A 17566-nucleotide genomic window follows, 5' to 3' on the forward strand; every position below is an offset into this window, starting at 1 on the left:
TACAGACCTTATTCAAATTCCTTAAGCAAATGTATTTTCCCATGTCCCACTTCCTTTTTTTCTGATCTAGAATCCAATCCAGGATCTCACACTGCCCTTCGTTGTCATGTCTGCTTACTCTCCTCCAATCTGTGAGTTCCTCAGACTGTCTCTCATGACCTTTATAACTCTGAAAAACAGTGGTCAGTCATTTTGTAGAATAGCCATTAATTTAAACTTGCCTTATCCTGACTAGATTAAGAATATGCATTTTTGGCAAGAATACCAAAGAAGTGAAATTATGTCCTTCTTAGTGTACCATATCTGGATATACACAATGTTGATATGTCTGATAATGGGTGATTCTGACTTTGATAACTTGGTTAAGGCGGTGTCTGTCATATTTTATCCTCAAGTTACTATTTTCCCCTTTGTAATTAATAAGTATCTTGTGGAGAGGTATTTTGTGGCTTGGAAAGTATCCCATTCCTCAAAATTTCATTCACAGAGGACTCACGGCCAAGATGGAGGCATAGGTGGACGCACCGTACCTCCATGCACAACAAGATTAGAACAACAACAATTTAGAGGGAGAATAACACCCAGAACTGACAGAGAATTTATCTGAATGGAAGTTGGACAGCCAAGAAGTTGAAGTAGACTAGTTTATCCAGACCGGTAGGAGGGGTGGAGAGGAGCAGCTGGGTGCGGGTCGCAGCACAGGTAGCTGCGAGGAGAGCAGAGAGAGTTGGGCGCATAAGGCAACTGGGGGCACGTAAGGCATCTGGGGTGCGCAAGATCGCAGCGGGTGGACCCTGAGTACAAAAGCTGCAGCTGGCAGACCCAGTGAGGCAGTGACTGTGGAGCAGGGCAGAGCGTGCAACCCAGGATCCCAGAGAAGGGACTGAGGTCCCACAGAGAATGGAGCTACTGCCATTGTTCCCTCCTGCCCCCGCCCCCACATAGAATGTCACAATCTAGCGACTGGGGTGCCCAGCCCTGGTGAACACCTAAGACTCCGCCCCTCACCGTAACAGGAATGACCAGACCCCCCCCCCCCCAAAAAAAAAGAGAGAGAGAGAGATGGGTGAAACAGAAGAACAAATCAGTGCCCCGAAACGCATCATTTTAAGCGACTAAGAGATAGCCAATCTATCAGATGCACAGTTCAAAAACACTGGTGATCAAGAAGCTCACAGAATTGGTTGATTTTCGGCACAAATTACATGAAAAAATGCAGGTTACCATAAAAGAGATGAAGGAAGATGCATGGAGAACCAATAGTGATGGGAAGGAAACTGGGACTCAAATCAATGGAGTGGACCAGAAGGAAGAAAAAAACAACCAAACAGGAAAGAATGGAGAAATAAGAATTCAAAAAAGTGAGGAGAAGCTTAGGAACCTCCAGGACATCTTTAAATGTTCCAACATCCGAATTATAGGGATACCAGAAGGGGAAGAGGAAAAGCAACAGATTGAACACATATTTGAACAAATAATAAAGGAGAACTTCCCCAGTCTGGCAAAGGAAATAGACTTCCAGGAAATCCAGGAAGCTCAGAGAGTCCCAAAGAGAAGTTGGACCTAAGGAGGAACACAAGGCACATGAGAATTACATTAGCCAACGTAAAAATGAAGGAGAGAATCCTAGAAACAGCAAGAGATAAGAGGACAGTAACCTACAAAGGAGTTCCCATCAGACTGTCAGCTGATTTCTCAAAAGAGACCTTACAGGCAAGAAGGGGCTGGAAAGAAGTATTCCAAGTCATGAAAGGCAAGGACCTATATCCCAGATTACTCTATCCAGCAAAGCTTTCATTTAGAATGGAAGGGTAGATAAAGTGCTTCCCAGATAAGGTCAAGTTAAAGGAATTCATCATCACCAAGCCCTTATTTTATGAAATGTTAAAGGGACTTATCTAAGAAAAAAAAGATTAAAAAAACATGTATAGTAAAAGGACAGCAAACTCACAATTATTAACAACCACACCTAAAGCAAAACCAAAAGAAACTAAGCAAACAACTAGAACAGGAACAGAACCACAGAAATGAAGATCACATGGAGGGTTAGCAACAGAGGAGTGGGAGGAGGAGAGAGGGGGAAAAGGTACAGAGAGTAAGTAGCATAGATGGTAGGTAGAAAATAGACAGGGGGAGGGCAAGAATAGTATGGGAAATGTAGAAGCTAAAGAACTTATAAGTATGACACATGGACATGACTAAAGGGGGGATGTGGGTGGGAGAGGGTGTATAGGGTGGAGGCAAGTGAAGGGGAAAATGGGACAACTATAATAGCATAATCAATAAAATATATTAAAAAAAATTCACTCACTAATTTTAGCATTCATTGATGGATCTTGCATGAAATAATTATTAAATGCTGTTTGCCTAATGGTTTTAGTTTCCCTCTTTTCTTCTATACTAATTGGAATTCCATTGTAAAAAAGTACTTTCCCTTCTCCCCACTTATTTATGTATTTATTTATATGTATAAATGTCTGGATATATATTTTATTTTGTAGGTCATAATCCAATACTTTCAACTTTTAAAATTACATTCTGGCATCACACAGTGTTCCAGCTTCATCTTGTATTTTCCCTATAGCAGCCTCAGAGTCGATCATTTTTTCAACAATCCATGGTTCCTATTTCTGGGGAATATTTAGAAAAGATCAGGGCACTCATGTGGTTGCTCTAACCAGTGTCTCACTGCTCTTGGCCCCTGTCAGGACAGAGAGAGTTAGGACATACCTATCATAGCTCTATATTTATCTCTGTATCTGCATATATAAAATATCATGGATTCATATGGATATCTCCAACTCCAGTCAAAGAAACAGGGTTCATCTAGCCTATTCCTTTCTTTATCTGTAACTGCTTGTCCAACAGCAAATCATACTTTCATTATCTACAATATATTTACTTACTTGTTCAATCTCAGTATCACAAAAGATAGTTTCAGAATTCCTAATACCTCTGTGAGAAACACATTTATTATAAAATATATTTGTTCTTTTTGTCTTTAGCATTAGAATACATAATTAAAATACTGTTTTCCAAAGTTACATAGTTCCCGTTCTTACCCACTGAAGTCAGCACGATTACATTATTCATTTGTAATACAGTTAGATTCATTGGCTAGTGTTTCTATTCTATTTTGAAATAGCCCCCCTCCACACACACCACACTGAATACATAGATCCAGATTGATTTTTATTTATTTTTGGAGGATATGTGACAAATCATCAGAGTTCTATGAGTCAGAGTTACATAAAAAAAGTATAGTTCGAGAAGTGTTGCTCTCTTGTATCATCCCTAGTATCTCATTTCTATTATCTCTGATCTTTCTACCCCCTTCCTATCCACTCACTGTTGGAAACCAATTTCATTAATTTCTGGTTTATTGTTCTTATGTTTCTTTTGCACAAATAAGCAGATACATGTAACATATATCTCACTTCATACATTAAGAATAGCATTCTAGATACTTGAAGAGCTATGCCAGTCTGCATTTCCACCATCATTGTATTTATCTTCCCAATAATCTTGCAACAGAACATGCTGTCATTCTTTTTAATTGTTTGCCAGTCTGATAGATATGTTATCATGACACTGTTTTTGAATTGTATTTTTCTAGTTTTGAGGGGTTTCTTTGTATTTAAGGGTTATAGTTACATTATTTGTGAGCTGTCCGTTTATGTCTTTTCCTCGTTCTATCACATCTTTGGTCCTCTGTCTCTCATTTTTTGCCCTTCAATTATAAAGAATACTTTAAAATATTAGGGATATCAGTCTTTTGTCTGTGGTATACGTGAAAATATTTTCTCCTTGTTTGTTAACTGTTCTTCAACTTTTACACTGTGAATTTTCTTATTTTTATGTAGTTAAATTTACCAACTTTTATAGAATCTAGATTTTGAGTTGTAGTTTAAAAGTCTTTCCAGACTTCAAGGTTAAAGAAGAAAAAACGATGCTTTCTTCTAGTATTTGTATTCTCTGTCTAACATTTCGATTCTTAATATATTTTGGAGTTTATTCTCTCTCAATAGCTTTATTTGATATATAATTCATATATTACACATTTCAACACTTTAAACTATGTAATTCAATAATTTAAATATATTTATATAGTTGTACAACCACCACACCAAAGAGCACCACTATACCTATCAACAGTCACTTTTTACCGCAAACTCACTCAGTCCCTGGCAATCTACCATGTGTTGCTATACTTTGTCTATTATGGACATTTCATATAAAGAGAATATAATACACAGTCTTCTGTGACTGCTTTCTTTTCAAGTTGTCAGGTTTCATCCATGTTACAGTGTGCATCAGTACTTATTTGTTGCAATATAACACTCCATTGTATGGATACATCACATTTGGTTTATCTATTTATTAGCTGGTAAATATTTGGGTTGTTTCTACTTTTTGCCTATTATGGATAATGCTGTGAACATCTATGTATAGATTCTAATGTTGAATTTATTTTTATGCAAGACATGGATATAATTTTATCCCTTTCTAAATGGCTACATCGATATCCTGGGACCAGTTATTAAAAAGTTGATCTCTATCTCAGTGATTTCAAATGCCACCTTTACTGTTTTCATCTGTACCTTGGTTTCTTCCTGGGCTTTCTATTCCACTGCTCTATTTGTTTACTCGTGTATCAATAGGACACTATTTTAATTGTAGCAGTTCATATTATAGTTGTCCCCCCTTTTCCACAGTTTCACTTTCCATTTACTCATGGTCAACTGCAGGCCAAAAATATTTAATGGAAAATTTCAGAAATAAACAATTTAGAAATTTTTAAATCATGTGTTGTTCTAAGTAGTGTGATAAAATCTCACACTGTCCAGCTCTGTCCTGCCCAGGAGGTGAATCATCCCCCTGTCTAGCATATCCACACTGTATGTACAGTAATTTATTTTGAGACCACATTCACATACCTTTGATTATACTATATTGTCATAATTGTTCTATATTATTATTGTTTTAATCTCATACTGTGACTAACTTATAAACTAAGATTTATGATAACTATGTATGTATAGAAAAAACATAGCATATATACTGTTTGGGATTATCTGTGGTTTCAGGTACCCACTGGAAGAAAAGGAGTGTCTCAGAATATATCCCCCTCAGATAAAGGGGAACCACTATAAATGTTTTAAAGTCTGGTACAGGTGGTCCGACTTGGCAGTTTTCTTTTTGTAGTTTTTTCCTCACTGCATTTGTCTGTCTGTTTTTCCTTTTAACTTAGTATCAACATATCTAACTTCATTAAAAAAAAAAAAAGTTTCCTGAGAGCATCATGCTACACGAAATAAGCCAGGAGGTGAAAGACAAATGCCACATGATCTCACCTATTAGAACTTAACAAACAAACAACTGAGCAAAATAGAACCAGAGACATGGAAATAAAGAACTGACAGTGATGAGAGGGCAGGAGGGAAGGGATAACGGGAGTAAAGAAAGGGAAGGGTCAAGTCAAGGAACATGTATAAAGAACCCATGGACAAAGACAATGGGGCAGGGGAACTGAATGTGGGAGGGGGGTAGGCAGAACAATGGGATAAAAATGGGGACAATTATAATGACAATAAAAAATTACAAAAAAAAGTTTCTTGGTATTTCCACTGGGACTGCCTTAAGTTTAGAAATTTAGGAGATCTGACATCTTTATGTCAAATCATCCTACTCAAGTCTACCTACATGACTTTCAAAATTTTATCCTTGTATAGGTTTTGCACATTTCTTTTTAAGTTTATCCCTATGTATTTAATTTTTTTGTTGTTATTGTAAATGGGATTTTCATTGCCGTTATGACTAACTGGCAATTGTTCCTGTATATGAGGCTATTATATTTTCTAAGTTAATTTTATATCCTACTACTTTAGTGAATACTTTATTATTTGATCCTATACATTTTTTTAGTCATACTACCATGTGATCTACAAATAAATATAGTTTTACTTCTTTACTCATTTTCATGTCTCTAACTGATTTCTTCTTGAACTGCATTGGTTGATATCTCCATTACAATGTTTGGTATTAGTGGAGATAGTGGGCACTTGCCTTGTTTTTTTATACCGTGTAAATGCTTCCAGTTTTCCCCATTATATAAGCTTTCTAGCTTTAGAACTAAGGTATAGGTTTTAAAAATTATTTTAAAAACATATCCTGCAATTTCTATTTTCCTGAGTGTGTATGTATGTGTGTTTTATTTTTATCATAGACATTTGAAATATTTTTGAAGCCTCTTTCAGTTATCTATGGAGATAAATGATTGTTTCTTTCCAAATCTATCAATATAGAATATGATATTGGTGAATATCCTAACACTGAACTATCTCTGCATTCCTGGAATAAATCTTACATGGTCCTGGCATATTATTTGATAATAACAATGCTGTTATTTTAATTTTTTGTATGAATATTTATAAGGGATATTGGTTTATAGTTGTTCATTTAGTGCTGTTCTCATCAGGTTTAAGTATTAATACCATATTTGCTTATATAAGGAATTAGAAATCTATCATTTTCAACATTCTGGAATAATTTATAGAACAGTGTAATATCTGGTCTTCGAAGGTTTGGTAGAATTCCTTTGTGAAACCATCTGGCTTTGTAGCTGATGCTTTTTAGTGAGATAACTTCTTTCTTCTTCTTCTTCTTTCTTTTTTTTTTTTGGTAAATAAATGTTTATTCACTCTTCAAGAAAGGAGAGGGGCATGGTGTGGAGAGAAAGACCAGCATTGAAGTGCACGGGATTTGACCTTTTATTGGATTATAACTGGATTAAAAAAGGGTGGGGGAGTTGCTATTGTGTGGTCCCTGGTCTCTTGGGGCATTGTAACAGGAGGCTGCAGTTTGTTCCAATGTTATCTTCCACCTGTGGCTGTATGGAGTGGTTAGTTAGTTCTCTTCTTGCTTTCCAGTAATTTCCAGTCCTAGAAAGGCTGCCATGAACCACATGACCAAGCAAGGAACCAGGCCATTTCTCCAAGGGGCTTTTATTGGCTTTGAAAGTCAATCTTAATTCCTTAAGGCTTTCTGGGGACATCTAGAATCCAGGCGTGACTTTCTTAAGAGTTGCCAAATTCTGGAGGGATAAGGAAGGGAGAAAAATATAAATGTTTCAATACTGCTTATGAGGGTATAACTTACAAATTGTTCTAGGGAAAAAAAGTGTTTTCTTGTATTGACTGCTGGCCATGAAGATGGATGAGGATGAGGCTGTCCACAGAGTCCAGAGAGTTGGAGAAGGGTTACAATCTCTTCTCCAAACCTCACAAAGACAGGGTTAGCCTGGTCGAGCTTCTGCTGCCCACTGCTACCCTAGTCACAAATCTCAGGAGGCTGGAGGAGAGAAAAAAATAGAGAATGTCCCTGGGTGGTCAGTAACATGGGTTGTGAAAGAATCCACAAAGTGAAGAAAGTGTAGAGAAAAAATTTTTTATTCACTCTCCAAGAAAGGAGAAGAGCATGGTATGAAGATATACCAGCCTAGTAATGTAATTTCTTGATAACATTCTTTATTTCTTCTCTTGAAATTGGTCTGTTTAAATTTCCAAACTCCATATTGGCAGTCTGCATTTCCCTAGGATTTTATTCACCTAGATTTTCAAACTAAATGCTGCGAGGTTTGCTATGTAGTCTCTTGTGATTTTTAAAATAAAAAAATTGTTTTCTATGGTTATACTCACCCTCATTCATATTTTTGTATTGTTTTTACTTTTTAAAAATATTTATTGATGTTATCACACTTGTCCCATTTTTTAATCCCCTTCATTCCTCTCCGCCCTGCACCCCCCCTTCCCACCAGCATTCCCCCACCTTAGTTCATGTCCATGGTTTGTACATGTAAATTCTTTGGCTTCTCCATTTCCCATACTATTCTATACCTCCCCTGTCTATTTTGTACCTACCATCTATGCTTATTCTATGTACCTTTTCACCCATTTCCTCCTGTCCCTGCTGATAACTCTCCATGTGATCTGCATTTCTATAATTCCACATTAAAAGAGTTTGGTGATGATGAACTCCCTTAACTTGACCTCATCTGGGAAGCACTTTATCTGCCCTTCCATTCTAAATGATAGCTTTGCTGGATAGAGTAATCTTGGATGTAGATCCTTGCCTTTCATGACTTTGAATCCTTCTTTCCAGCTTCTTCTTGCCTGCAAGGTTTCTTTTGAGAAATCAGCTGATGGCCTTATGGGAACTCCTTTGTAGGTAGATGTCTCCTTTCCTCTTGCTGCCTTTAAGATTCTCTCCTCTTTAACCTTGGGTAATGTAACTATGATGTGCCTTGGTGTGTTCCTCCTTGGGCCCAACTTCTTTGGGACTCTCTGAGATTCCTGGAAGTCTACTTCCTTTGTCAGATTGGGGGAGTTTTCCTTGATTATTTTTTTCAAACAAGTTTTCGATTTCTTGCTCTTCCTCTTCTCCTTCTGGCACCCTTATGATTCAGATGTTGGAATGTTGAAAGTTGCCCTGGAGGTGCCTAAGCCTCTCCTCATTTTACGAATTCTTGTTTCTTCTTTCTGTTCTGGGTAAATGTTTATTTTTTCCTTTTGTTCAAAGTTGTTGATTTTAGTCCTTGTTTCCTTTTCCTTCCCTTCACTGTTAGTTCCCTGTACATCTTCCTTTATTTCACTTTGCATAGCCTTCTCTTTTTCGTCTATTTTGTGGCCATACTCAACCATTTCTGTGAGTGTCCTGATTACCAGTGTTTTGAACTCTGCATCTGATAGGCTGGCAATCTCCATGTCACTTAATTCTTTTTCTGTAGTTTTGATCTGTTCTTCCATTTGGGCCATATTTCTTTGTGTCCTTTATTTGGCAGAGCTGATTTGAATCCCCGTATTGGCATACGTGTTACATTGTAAGGGGTAGAACCTTAGGTATTAGCCAGGGTGGGGCAACCTGCTTCACTGCTTGTAGCACCATGTGTGGGGAGTGGTCAGAGAGGGTACAATGCTGGTTGCTCGGCCTTTGCTCAGTTTTTAGTCACTTGCCCTACTTCCCGAAAATGACTGGTGCCCTTCTAGCTCCTGATCTGGTGCTGATTCCCCAACTAAGTAGGTTTGTGTACATTCTAGGACCCTGTGGGTGTTTTAACCAGACTCTCCTGAGAGACTGGCAGTTTCTTCCACTGCTGAAACCCCCACTGCTTTTTACACCCAGAAGTTATGAGGCTTTATTTCCCCAGTGCTGGAACCCTGGGCTGTTCGATCTGGCCTGGAGCTAGGATTGCTCACTCCCCAGTTGTCCCTCCGATTTTTATCCGCTGCATGTGAATGTAGGATGGCCTGTAAGGCCAGCCTGCCTGCTGCCAGGCAGTGCATCTTCTCCGCTCCAGCTGCCAATCTTCACCTCTCCTACCCATCTGAATGAATGTTTCTTTTTTAACTCCTTGGTTGTGGGACTTTTATACAGTAAGATTTTCTGGCAGTTCTGTTTGTTTTTTGTTTTTACATTGGTTGTTATCCTCTTGTGTGAGGAGGTGAAGTATGTCTACCTACACCTCCATCTTGGCAGGAAGCCTGTCTTTTCAGTTTTAAAATAGGGGTGCTATTGTCTCTGTTAGAGTAATCATGAGGACTAAATTTTTTCAAATTCCTCACTACCTGACATACTACATATGCCACATTTTTATGACATAAGTAGCAAATAAGAGTGTATTGATGTTAGTCTTAGATGATCACTACTGAAGCATATTTTTAAAATCTACCTACATAAGTGTATTAATTGGGCAGGAACTACTTATGTCCTAAAGTACTTCCACTTCTGGGGAGAAAATACTCAGGTGCAACATTTGTTAAAAATGCTTCATGGCATCTAAATGTATGTAATAAGACAGCTGGAGACTTATTACAGCAAGACACAAGGAAAAAGAGGTCTAGGAATGAACTTCATGGTACACAAGATGAAAGGAATTCATCCCATGAGAGACATTCCTTCATGTTTATATTATACACCTTTGCTATTTATCAAATCTAATAGGAGCAGACAAGTCAACAGGTTAGGCCAGGTTAACATTGGGCCACTTCACATAATGTGTGATTGGAACTTGTTACAGAATCCGATTAGCTCGTTTATGCTAAGACTGCTATCTAGTTTATTGTAAGACAGTCACTGTCAACTCACTTCTGAGCTTTACTTTTCTGAACTATAAAACAAGATAGAGGAATTCTGAGGTCCATTGCAAATGTACAGTTCTATTACTTCATAAATCTCAAAGAAAGCATTTTACTAAAGATGTATAATGTAAGTAGAAGTATCTTGACAAAGCCAACTCAAGGTTTTGTACTTTTATTGTTTACTGACAATTATTAGAAATAAGTGTTTTTATTTAGTGAGCTTTTGTGGCTAAAAAATAAAAATAAACCAAAGGAAATGAATTTCTTCTATATTATTGTAATTCATATTCAATAAAAGTAGCAGAATTTTATGGAAATGAGGAAATTTCCAGTGTTCAGATGCCATGGTTATCTTGTGTTACCTGGGCTATCTCCATGTGTTTCCAATACAGAATACCACTAGGAGAGACTAGCTTACTCAAAACAAGGAGTGAGATGGGGGTGATGGTGCAGAAACCTACACTGTCGAGCATGGAGTAGTGGAAGAATCCTCTCTTAACAGGATAATGTCCTCTGAGTCCTATTTTTCATATTTCAAATGAGGTGTTTTTACTTCACATTACTGAGTTTTCAAAAGGAGAATATATTTGCTAGTAGATATTGCTATATAAGTCTCCCCACCCCCTCCCTTTCATAACATTGTAAAAAAAATCCTAGTAAAAGTATACAGTTTAAAAGGTGTATTAAATTCCTAATATACTAAAAATGCTACAGTAAATATAAGACTTAAGTCAAAAAGAAAAAAGAAGACCACTGGAAAAGGTTGTAGAAAAAAAGTTGAAAGATGGTATAATGAACGTGTAAACAGCCTCTGGCTTTACCAGTTCTTAACATTTTGTCCCACTTGATCTGTATGTGTGTTTCTCTCTCTGTGTCTCTCTGTCTCTCTCGAATGTTTATCACAACCCCCAAACTTTACATTGATAAAATATTATTGTCTAATATCCTACCCATATTTATACTCCCCACTTGTTCTAAATATCCTTTATAGCTTTTTGAAACACCAGAATCTGGTCAAATATAACACTTAATATTTGTTATCATGTTCCTTCAGTCTTTTATAATTATGCCTATTGCTTTCTTTTATAATATTGATATTGGAAGAGGTCAAGCTAGCTATCTTGTTTAGTAGTCCACAGTCTTTGTCAAACAGTTTCTTCATGATTAGATTCGTATTAAATATTTTCAGAGGAATACTGCATAGGTGATCAGGAGGCTTATAGTATTAGCCTGTCATATTATTGGTGGTATAAAATTGGGTCACTTGGTTAAGGTAGAGAATATCTTGTTTAAGAACAATCTTTCATCTAATAGGATTTTGTCATCTATTCATGATTCTTGCCAGAATCTATCATTACATTATTAGTTACAAAATACTGATTTTCTATTTCTAAGACAATGTTAAATTTCAAAAAAAAAAAAAATCAGCTCCCATTAGATGGCCCTTGGCAATGATAATCATTTGCTTTTTTTTTTTTTTTAATTTAGAATATCTTGGGCAATATCTGAGAATATTAGATTCAAATGTTATTTTCACCTTTAAAGGTCAAGTACTTAAAAAGTCACATAAGAGCTGAAGAGCTAAGGCACCAGAAAATTTAGAAAGTTTATCAGTAGCGTCAGTAATTAGATTTAGACAATTAAATTTCTGTTATTACTTTCATAGTTGCCCCAGTTCCTATTATTCAGTTGGGAATTATCTCTTTACCTTATAACTATAGTTAAACACTATGTTAATAGAGTCAGCGTGCTTCTGTTTTTGCAGATGAAGTTGCCGATCATTCTAAGAAATGCAGTATGAAATTTGAGGTGCAAGCACAAAGTTAATCTGCTTAATTTATGTTTTCTTTTTGATTTATTCTTTGAAAGGTTTTTTTAAGATTTTATTTATTTATTTTTAGAGAGGGAAGGGAGGGAGAAAAAGAGAGAGAGAGAGAAACATCAATGTGTGGTTGCTGGGGGCTGTGGCCTGCAACTCAGGTATGTGCCCCGACTGGGGATCAAACCTGCGACACTTTGGTTCACAGCCCGTGCTCAATCCACTGAGCTACGCCAGCCAGGGCGAAAGTTTTTATTATTACCTGACATTGGTAGTATGTTTTAAGTACAGTTCCAAGGCATCATAAGACAGCTTTCTAAATCTGTTTCACTGTTTGCATTGAGCACTGAAAACCAACTTTTATAATTAATAGTTTAGTATCCAAAAATAACATTGATGTTTCTGTCTTATCAACTAGTTGTAGGTTGTTCCTAAATTGTTTTCATTATTAAGAGTTCATGATTAACAGCTAAGTCCTTTCCCTTTAGAATAGAGAGATGCCTCTACTTGACAGTACTAATAACTGCATTTTAAAATGTTTTAATGATGATTTTTTACTAATTCCGATTACTTAAATTGTTGCAGCCTAAAAATTTTTATGACTCGGAAATAGAATCGCTTGAAATATTATCATCTATGTATACCAGTGAATTTATCCTGATCTGCCTAATTAGTAGAAATATTTATTTTAATTTTTGCCACAATATTCCTTCATTATTCTGCATTGTGGTTTTTCCATCTGTTTCATAACAAGAGCTCTTATTATGGTTTTTAAGGGAAGATGTCTTGAATGTATGTTTTTCATAAATAACAAACATTTTATCTGAGAAAAAAATTGTTTGTACCCTCTGACAAAAACTGAACCCTTTCTGAAAAAGTCGGGGTCTTGGATATTTGTTCTTGGGTTACTCAGGCTGGTTCTTGATTTGTACATCTTCCAGGTAAGTATCTGGGTACCAAAAGGCACAGGGCATGTTAAAAGACTGTACACTGGAAAAACAGGTCTTTGGGGAACCATCAGAAGTGTGAGACTTCTCAGACAAGAATCCCTGATTTTAGCTGTCTTACCACCTTTGTTGTTTGAATAGTCAGGGAAGGTTTTGTGGATTTATATCTTTTATTAACTTAAATCTACTTACAGGGCTGAAATAGGGCCTATTTTGAAAAAGCAGTAACATTTTCAAGTTTTTAATAAAGTCAGTGTCTTGTTTTGCTGTTTGCTAAGCTAGTGTATTAAGCACTGCTGATCTGTAAGTTTATATAAACTATAAGACTTAACCTTTTACTGGCAAAGAAAAATAGCATTTTTAGTTAGTGATACACTTTTTTTTCTTTTAATGGTACAAGTAATGTGTGAATCTTGCCTCATAGGATCCTTGTATAGCATTCTTGTATGCTTATGGAAAGTGTGATCTTTATTTCATGAAATAGGAAACACAGGCTTGTGCTTTACTTAGCTATTACAGAAATCAATGGTTAGAATTTTTTTTAAAATCACTTGCCTACTTATTCAGTGTCCTGCCCAATAGACACAATTTCCTTTCTATTTCCTTCATTTTGTTTTGTCTGTAGTGTCATAACTATTGAACATTGAGGGGATTTTTTTCTGAATTTGGTTTTAGTTGATTCCTTTTCTTTTAAGTTCACCACTTGAGCTGGTACAGACAAGCATCTGACACAGGCAGAATTGTCCTGTGATTGCAGTTCTGTTTCTGTCTCCATCTGTTGGTATGAAGAAGTAATGCTCTTGCCAGAATAAGCAAGCTAATTTTAATTTTAAGAAAAACAAATAAAAAATAAGGAATTACATTCTTAATGCACTTTTTTTCTTTGTGACAGTTAAGTCAGTTTGAAGATGCAAAACTCTCATGGGATATCAGCTTTTGTAGACAGATGGTCTTTGGTGGGGTTTTTGGTTTTTTGTTTTTTGTGGGGGGTTTTTTTGAGCTTTTTGTTAGTGAGATTAAACTATCAAAGAGTTAAAAATCTGATGTATTAATTATGCCTAAATTCCATACATACTGTTCTTTGAAGAATTAGAAGTAAATACTATTATATCAACTCTTTCACCAGTGTGAGGTCAGGCATCATCAGTGTACCACAAAATTTTTAACAGTGAGAAGTCTCAAAAATCCTGACAGTCTTTGCACGTTCAGAGTTTCATGGGCTTTGTACATTGTTGCTTCTGAATTGCTAATGAAGAGCTCAATATAGCTTATGATGCATTTCAGATATTCTGGGTGGTGACTGGCTAGAGTGTCACTGACATCACAACATACAGCTGTTGACTTTCTATTGTCTCTGAGTCCTCCGCAAGTGCTTTAGACTGCTCTAGCAGCAGCTCTCCCAATGCCTGACTAGTCAGCTGGCTGTGTGTGCCGTTAGCTCTGAAGGAGCCATGCACAGCATCTGTCCACAGATACTATGGGAAGTATATTTTCATTGACTCCCTATGATGAAGTAAATACCAGTACAATGAAGGTATGTGACTCTTAATTCATTTGCTAAATATGTACAAAAGATAATCAAATATATGAAGAGTTATTTATGTTCACTTAGTACCATAATTTTTGCTAGGGACATATGTGGTAAAATCCTTGCTATGTCCAAGCTTTTTGTTTATTTTGCAAAGATGTATTTGTTTAGGTTGATAGAATGAGGAATAGAAGTCATTTACTTCTCAGCAGTAGTACAAGCTTCTCCCAGATCTGCCAAAATTTGTGATACTCTTTGTACTTTATTGATGGAATGGTCTACGTGTATGCTCATTGGTATTTGTGTATAACAAAACAAATTGTCAGTTGGAAAAATGACTTCCTTTTCATGTTTATCTTAAAATAGACATGCTATATGGCTTGTTTGATGTTAAAAATTTTATTGTGGAGCAATTACAGTATGGATGAGAACCTTCTTTTGGGAATTACGAAACTAAGAACCTTAACTTTTGAAATAGATGTTAATTTTTTTTGCCCTTTTTTGGGGGAAAGAGGTAGAGTAATTTTAAAAGTACTTGTAAACCTAGATCTGTCATTACTATATTTAAATAATCAAATTCACATTACAAAAGAGAGCAAATGCTAATCAACTATTTTTTAGAACTATCATTTCTAATCATACTGTCTGAATATTTTGAAGACTCATAAAATATCAAAATAAATGTCAAACTGAATTCTCACCATATAAACAATGCTACATAACTGAAATATGTCCATTAGTGTGTTTGAAAAGTTTTTAAAGTTTTGCTTGCTTTTTACCTGGAATTAATTAGCCAAAAACTTGAACAGTATTTGGAATTGCTGTGATATTTTCAGTCTTCCCTTTCCCCATATGAAATAATCATTTTGATCTTGAGAAATAACTGCACTCTTTCATAGAAGAGATAACAAGAATTCACTAAATGGTCTCTCATCAATTCTGAATCATTGCTCTCTTTCTTGTCTTTCTGATTTGCAACTGTGTAAATAATTAGGATCATCAAAATATTAATAGATATTATTAAAATTAGAGTCTTTTATCAGATACATTATTTCAACCTAATGCCAGGAGAATTGCATCATCATTTCTTTTTTAAGCTTCAGATTTTCTTTTAAGTTTTATGTTGAGAACTACAAAAGAAAAAACAAATAGCATATACTCCCCCATCCTTGCCTACAACTGGTTTTATCCATCCTTTGTCACATTTCCATATATATATATATAATCTTTCCTCTTTTTCATTTCTTTCCTTTAGGTTTCTTTTTGTGTCTCTCTCTTTGTACCCCCACCGTGTGTGTGTGTGTGTGTGTGTGTGTGTGTGTCTGTCTTTGTTTTTGTGGGTGTTGCCTCTCTCTCTACCTATCTTCTTGCCTTCTCCTTCCCTCCCCCATTCATTGGTCTTTCACACTTTGTCTAGGTCTCTCTTCCTTTCTCTCCATCTCTACATTTTCTGTCAGTCTGTTTCTCTCTGTCTGTATGTGTGTGTCTATCTGTCTTCTCTTTTCTGCATGTCTGACTCTCCTTTCTTGGTATCTCTCTTCCTGTCTAGCTGTCTCTGTCTCTCCCTGTATCTGTCTCTCATTTTCCCTCTCTGTCTCTCTTTTTCTGTTAGTCCACTTTCCCTCTCTCTCTATTTCTTGATATCCTCTTTTACCCCCTTTTTGTCTGTCCCCCCAAGCCTTTTTTCTTCCTCTTTCACTCTTATTCTTCTGTGTTTCTCTCCTCCTACCTCACTGTTCCTATTGTTGTCTCTCAGTTTTTGTGAGTGCTGTTTTTTCTCAGTCTTTCCTCCCTCTCAGCATTTTGCTCCCTTTTCTACATTACCCCTATGTTTTTCCCCTGTCCGTGCTTTACTCCCATGAACTCTACAAATTTTCATTGTCATACAGGCTTTCAGTTTTCATTGGAACCAAATCTGCATTTGTTTGTTTTTGTTTTTATTGGTTAATTAGTAGCAGTTACAGAATATATTTTAATTTATGTTAAACTCAGCACTTTAAAAAAGAATCTGGTGGCTAAATAATTAAATATATTTTAAGTAGATTTTACCTTTTGCTTAATTTAATTTTTAGAAACTTATGTTTTAGGCCTTATAAGTTGGTTGAGATTATCGCATATTCAAATCGTAATCTAAACTATTTTGTCTTCCAAAGATACACATTTTAGATTGTTAAAGGGAATTCTTTTTCTCTTAAAATGATTTTTTAATTAATTTATCAGTTAAGAAGTTTTTTAATTTTTACTTATCAAGATAGTTAAGACAATATCCCATTTCATAATTGTGTTTCTGGCTATGGGTATACGTTTTTTTTTACCTGTATCTCTTTTTTTAATACCATTCTGTATTCTCCAAATGTATTACAGTGGATATATGTTCTTATGTTTTTCTTTCATTTTTAACTTTTTATTTTGAAATAATGATAAATTCACAGAAAGTAGCAAAAATGGTACAGAGAAGTCCCATGCATATTGTTAAAGATTTTTAACATTTTAAAAATGTTTTCCTCAAGATTTTGTATCTCATATCTCAGTACTTAAATAGTCTGAATAACAAAAACTTAGCATTTACCTATTTACTTAATCATAAACCCAGAATTGTCAAAACAATAATATTGTATTTTTTTATTTTTTAAAGCAGATTGACAGCAATTTTATTAAGGCATAGTATATCTTAATAGCACTGTGGTTTTATGATGATTAGCACAGAGCTATTGAGGAAGGAAATTAAATGTATCATTAAGTTATATATGTGTTAGAAGCAAAGAACGATGTGTAAAATGAAAATCTTTTCAGAGCTGAGTCAAATGTTGTTCTCCTATAATTCCTTCCTCTGAAATCATGTAGCCCTTCTCATTTCTACATTCTTTTGATGTCTCTGTTACTTGTATAATTTTCTTCTCTGCTATATAGTTAGATTCCTGGTTGTGTGGGGCAAGGAATGGGGGTAAAATAGGACCAAAAAGTCATTGTCTTTGCATACTTTTTGGTTCACCTTCATAGCTGACCAACCCCCATTCTGGTTTTTATATGATGTCCTTAGTAGAGCTAGTACAGTGATTTTTTTTTCTCAAACTAAGTTCCTCTGAGCCTTATAGTGCTATAGATATCCTTTAGGAACTAGAGAAAAGCCTGAAGC

At 35.7% G+C, this 17566-nt stretch overlaps 1 protein-coding gene across 12 annotated transcripts in view; it reads left to right on the top strand.

Annotated features, from left to right (window-relative positions):
* The window catches only part of R3HDM1 (R3H domain containing 1), a 217335-nt gene that overhangs the window by 49328 nt on the left and 150441 nt on the right, over positions 1 to 17566 (top strand). The gene's annotated exons all lie outside the window — the stretch shown is intronic.

Source organism: Phyllostomus discolor, chromosome 4, assembly GCF_004126475.2.
Source record: "Phyllostomus discolor isolate MPI-MPIP mPhyDis1 chromosome 4, mPhyDis1.pri.v3, whole genome shotgun sequence".
NCBI classification, from domain to species: Eukaryota; Metazoa; Chordata; class Mammalia; order Chiroptera; family Phyllostomidae; genus Phyllostomus; species Phyllostomus discolor.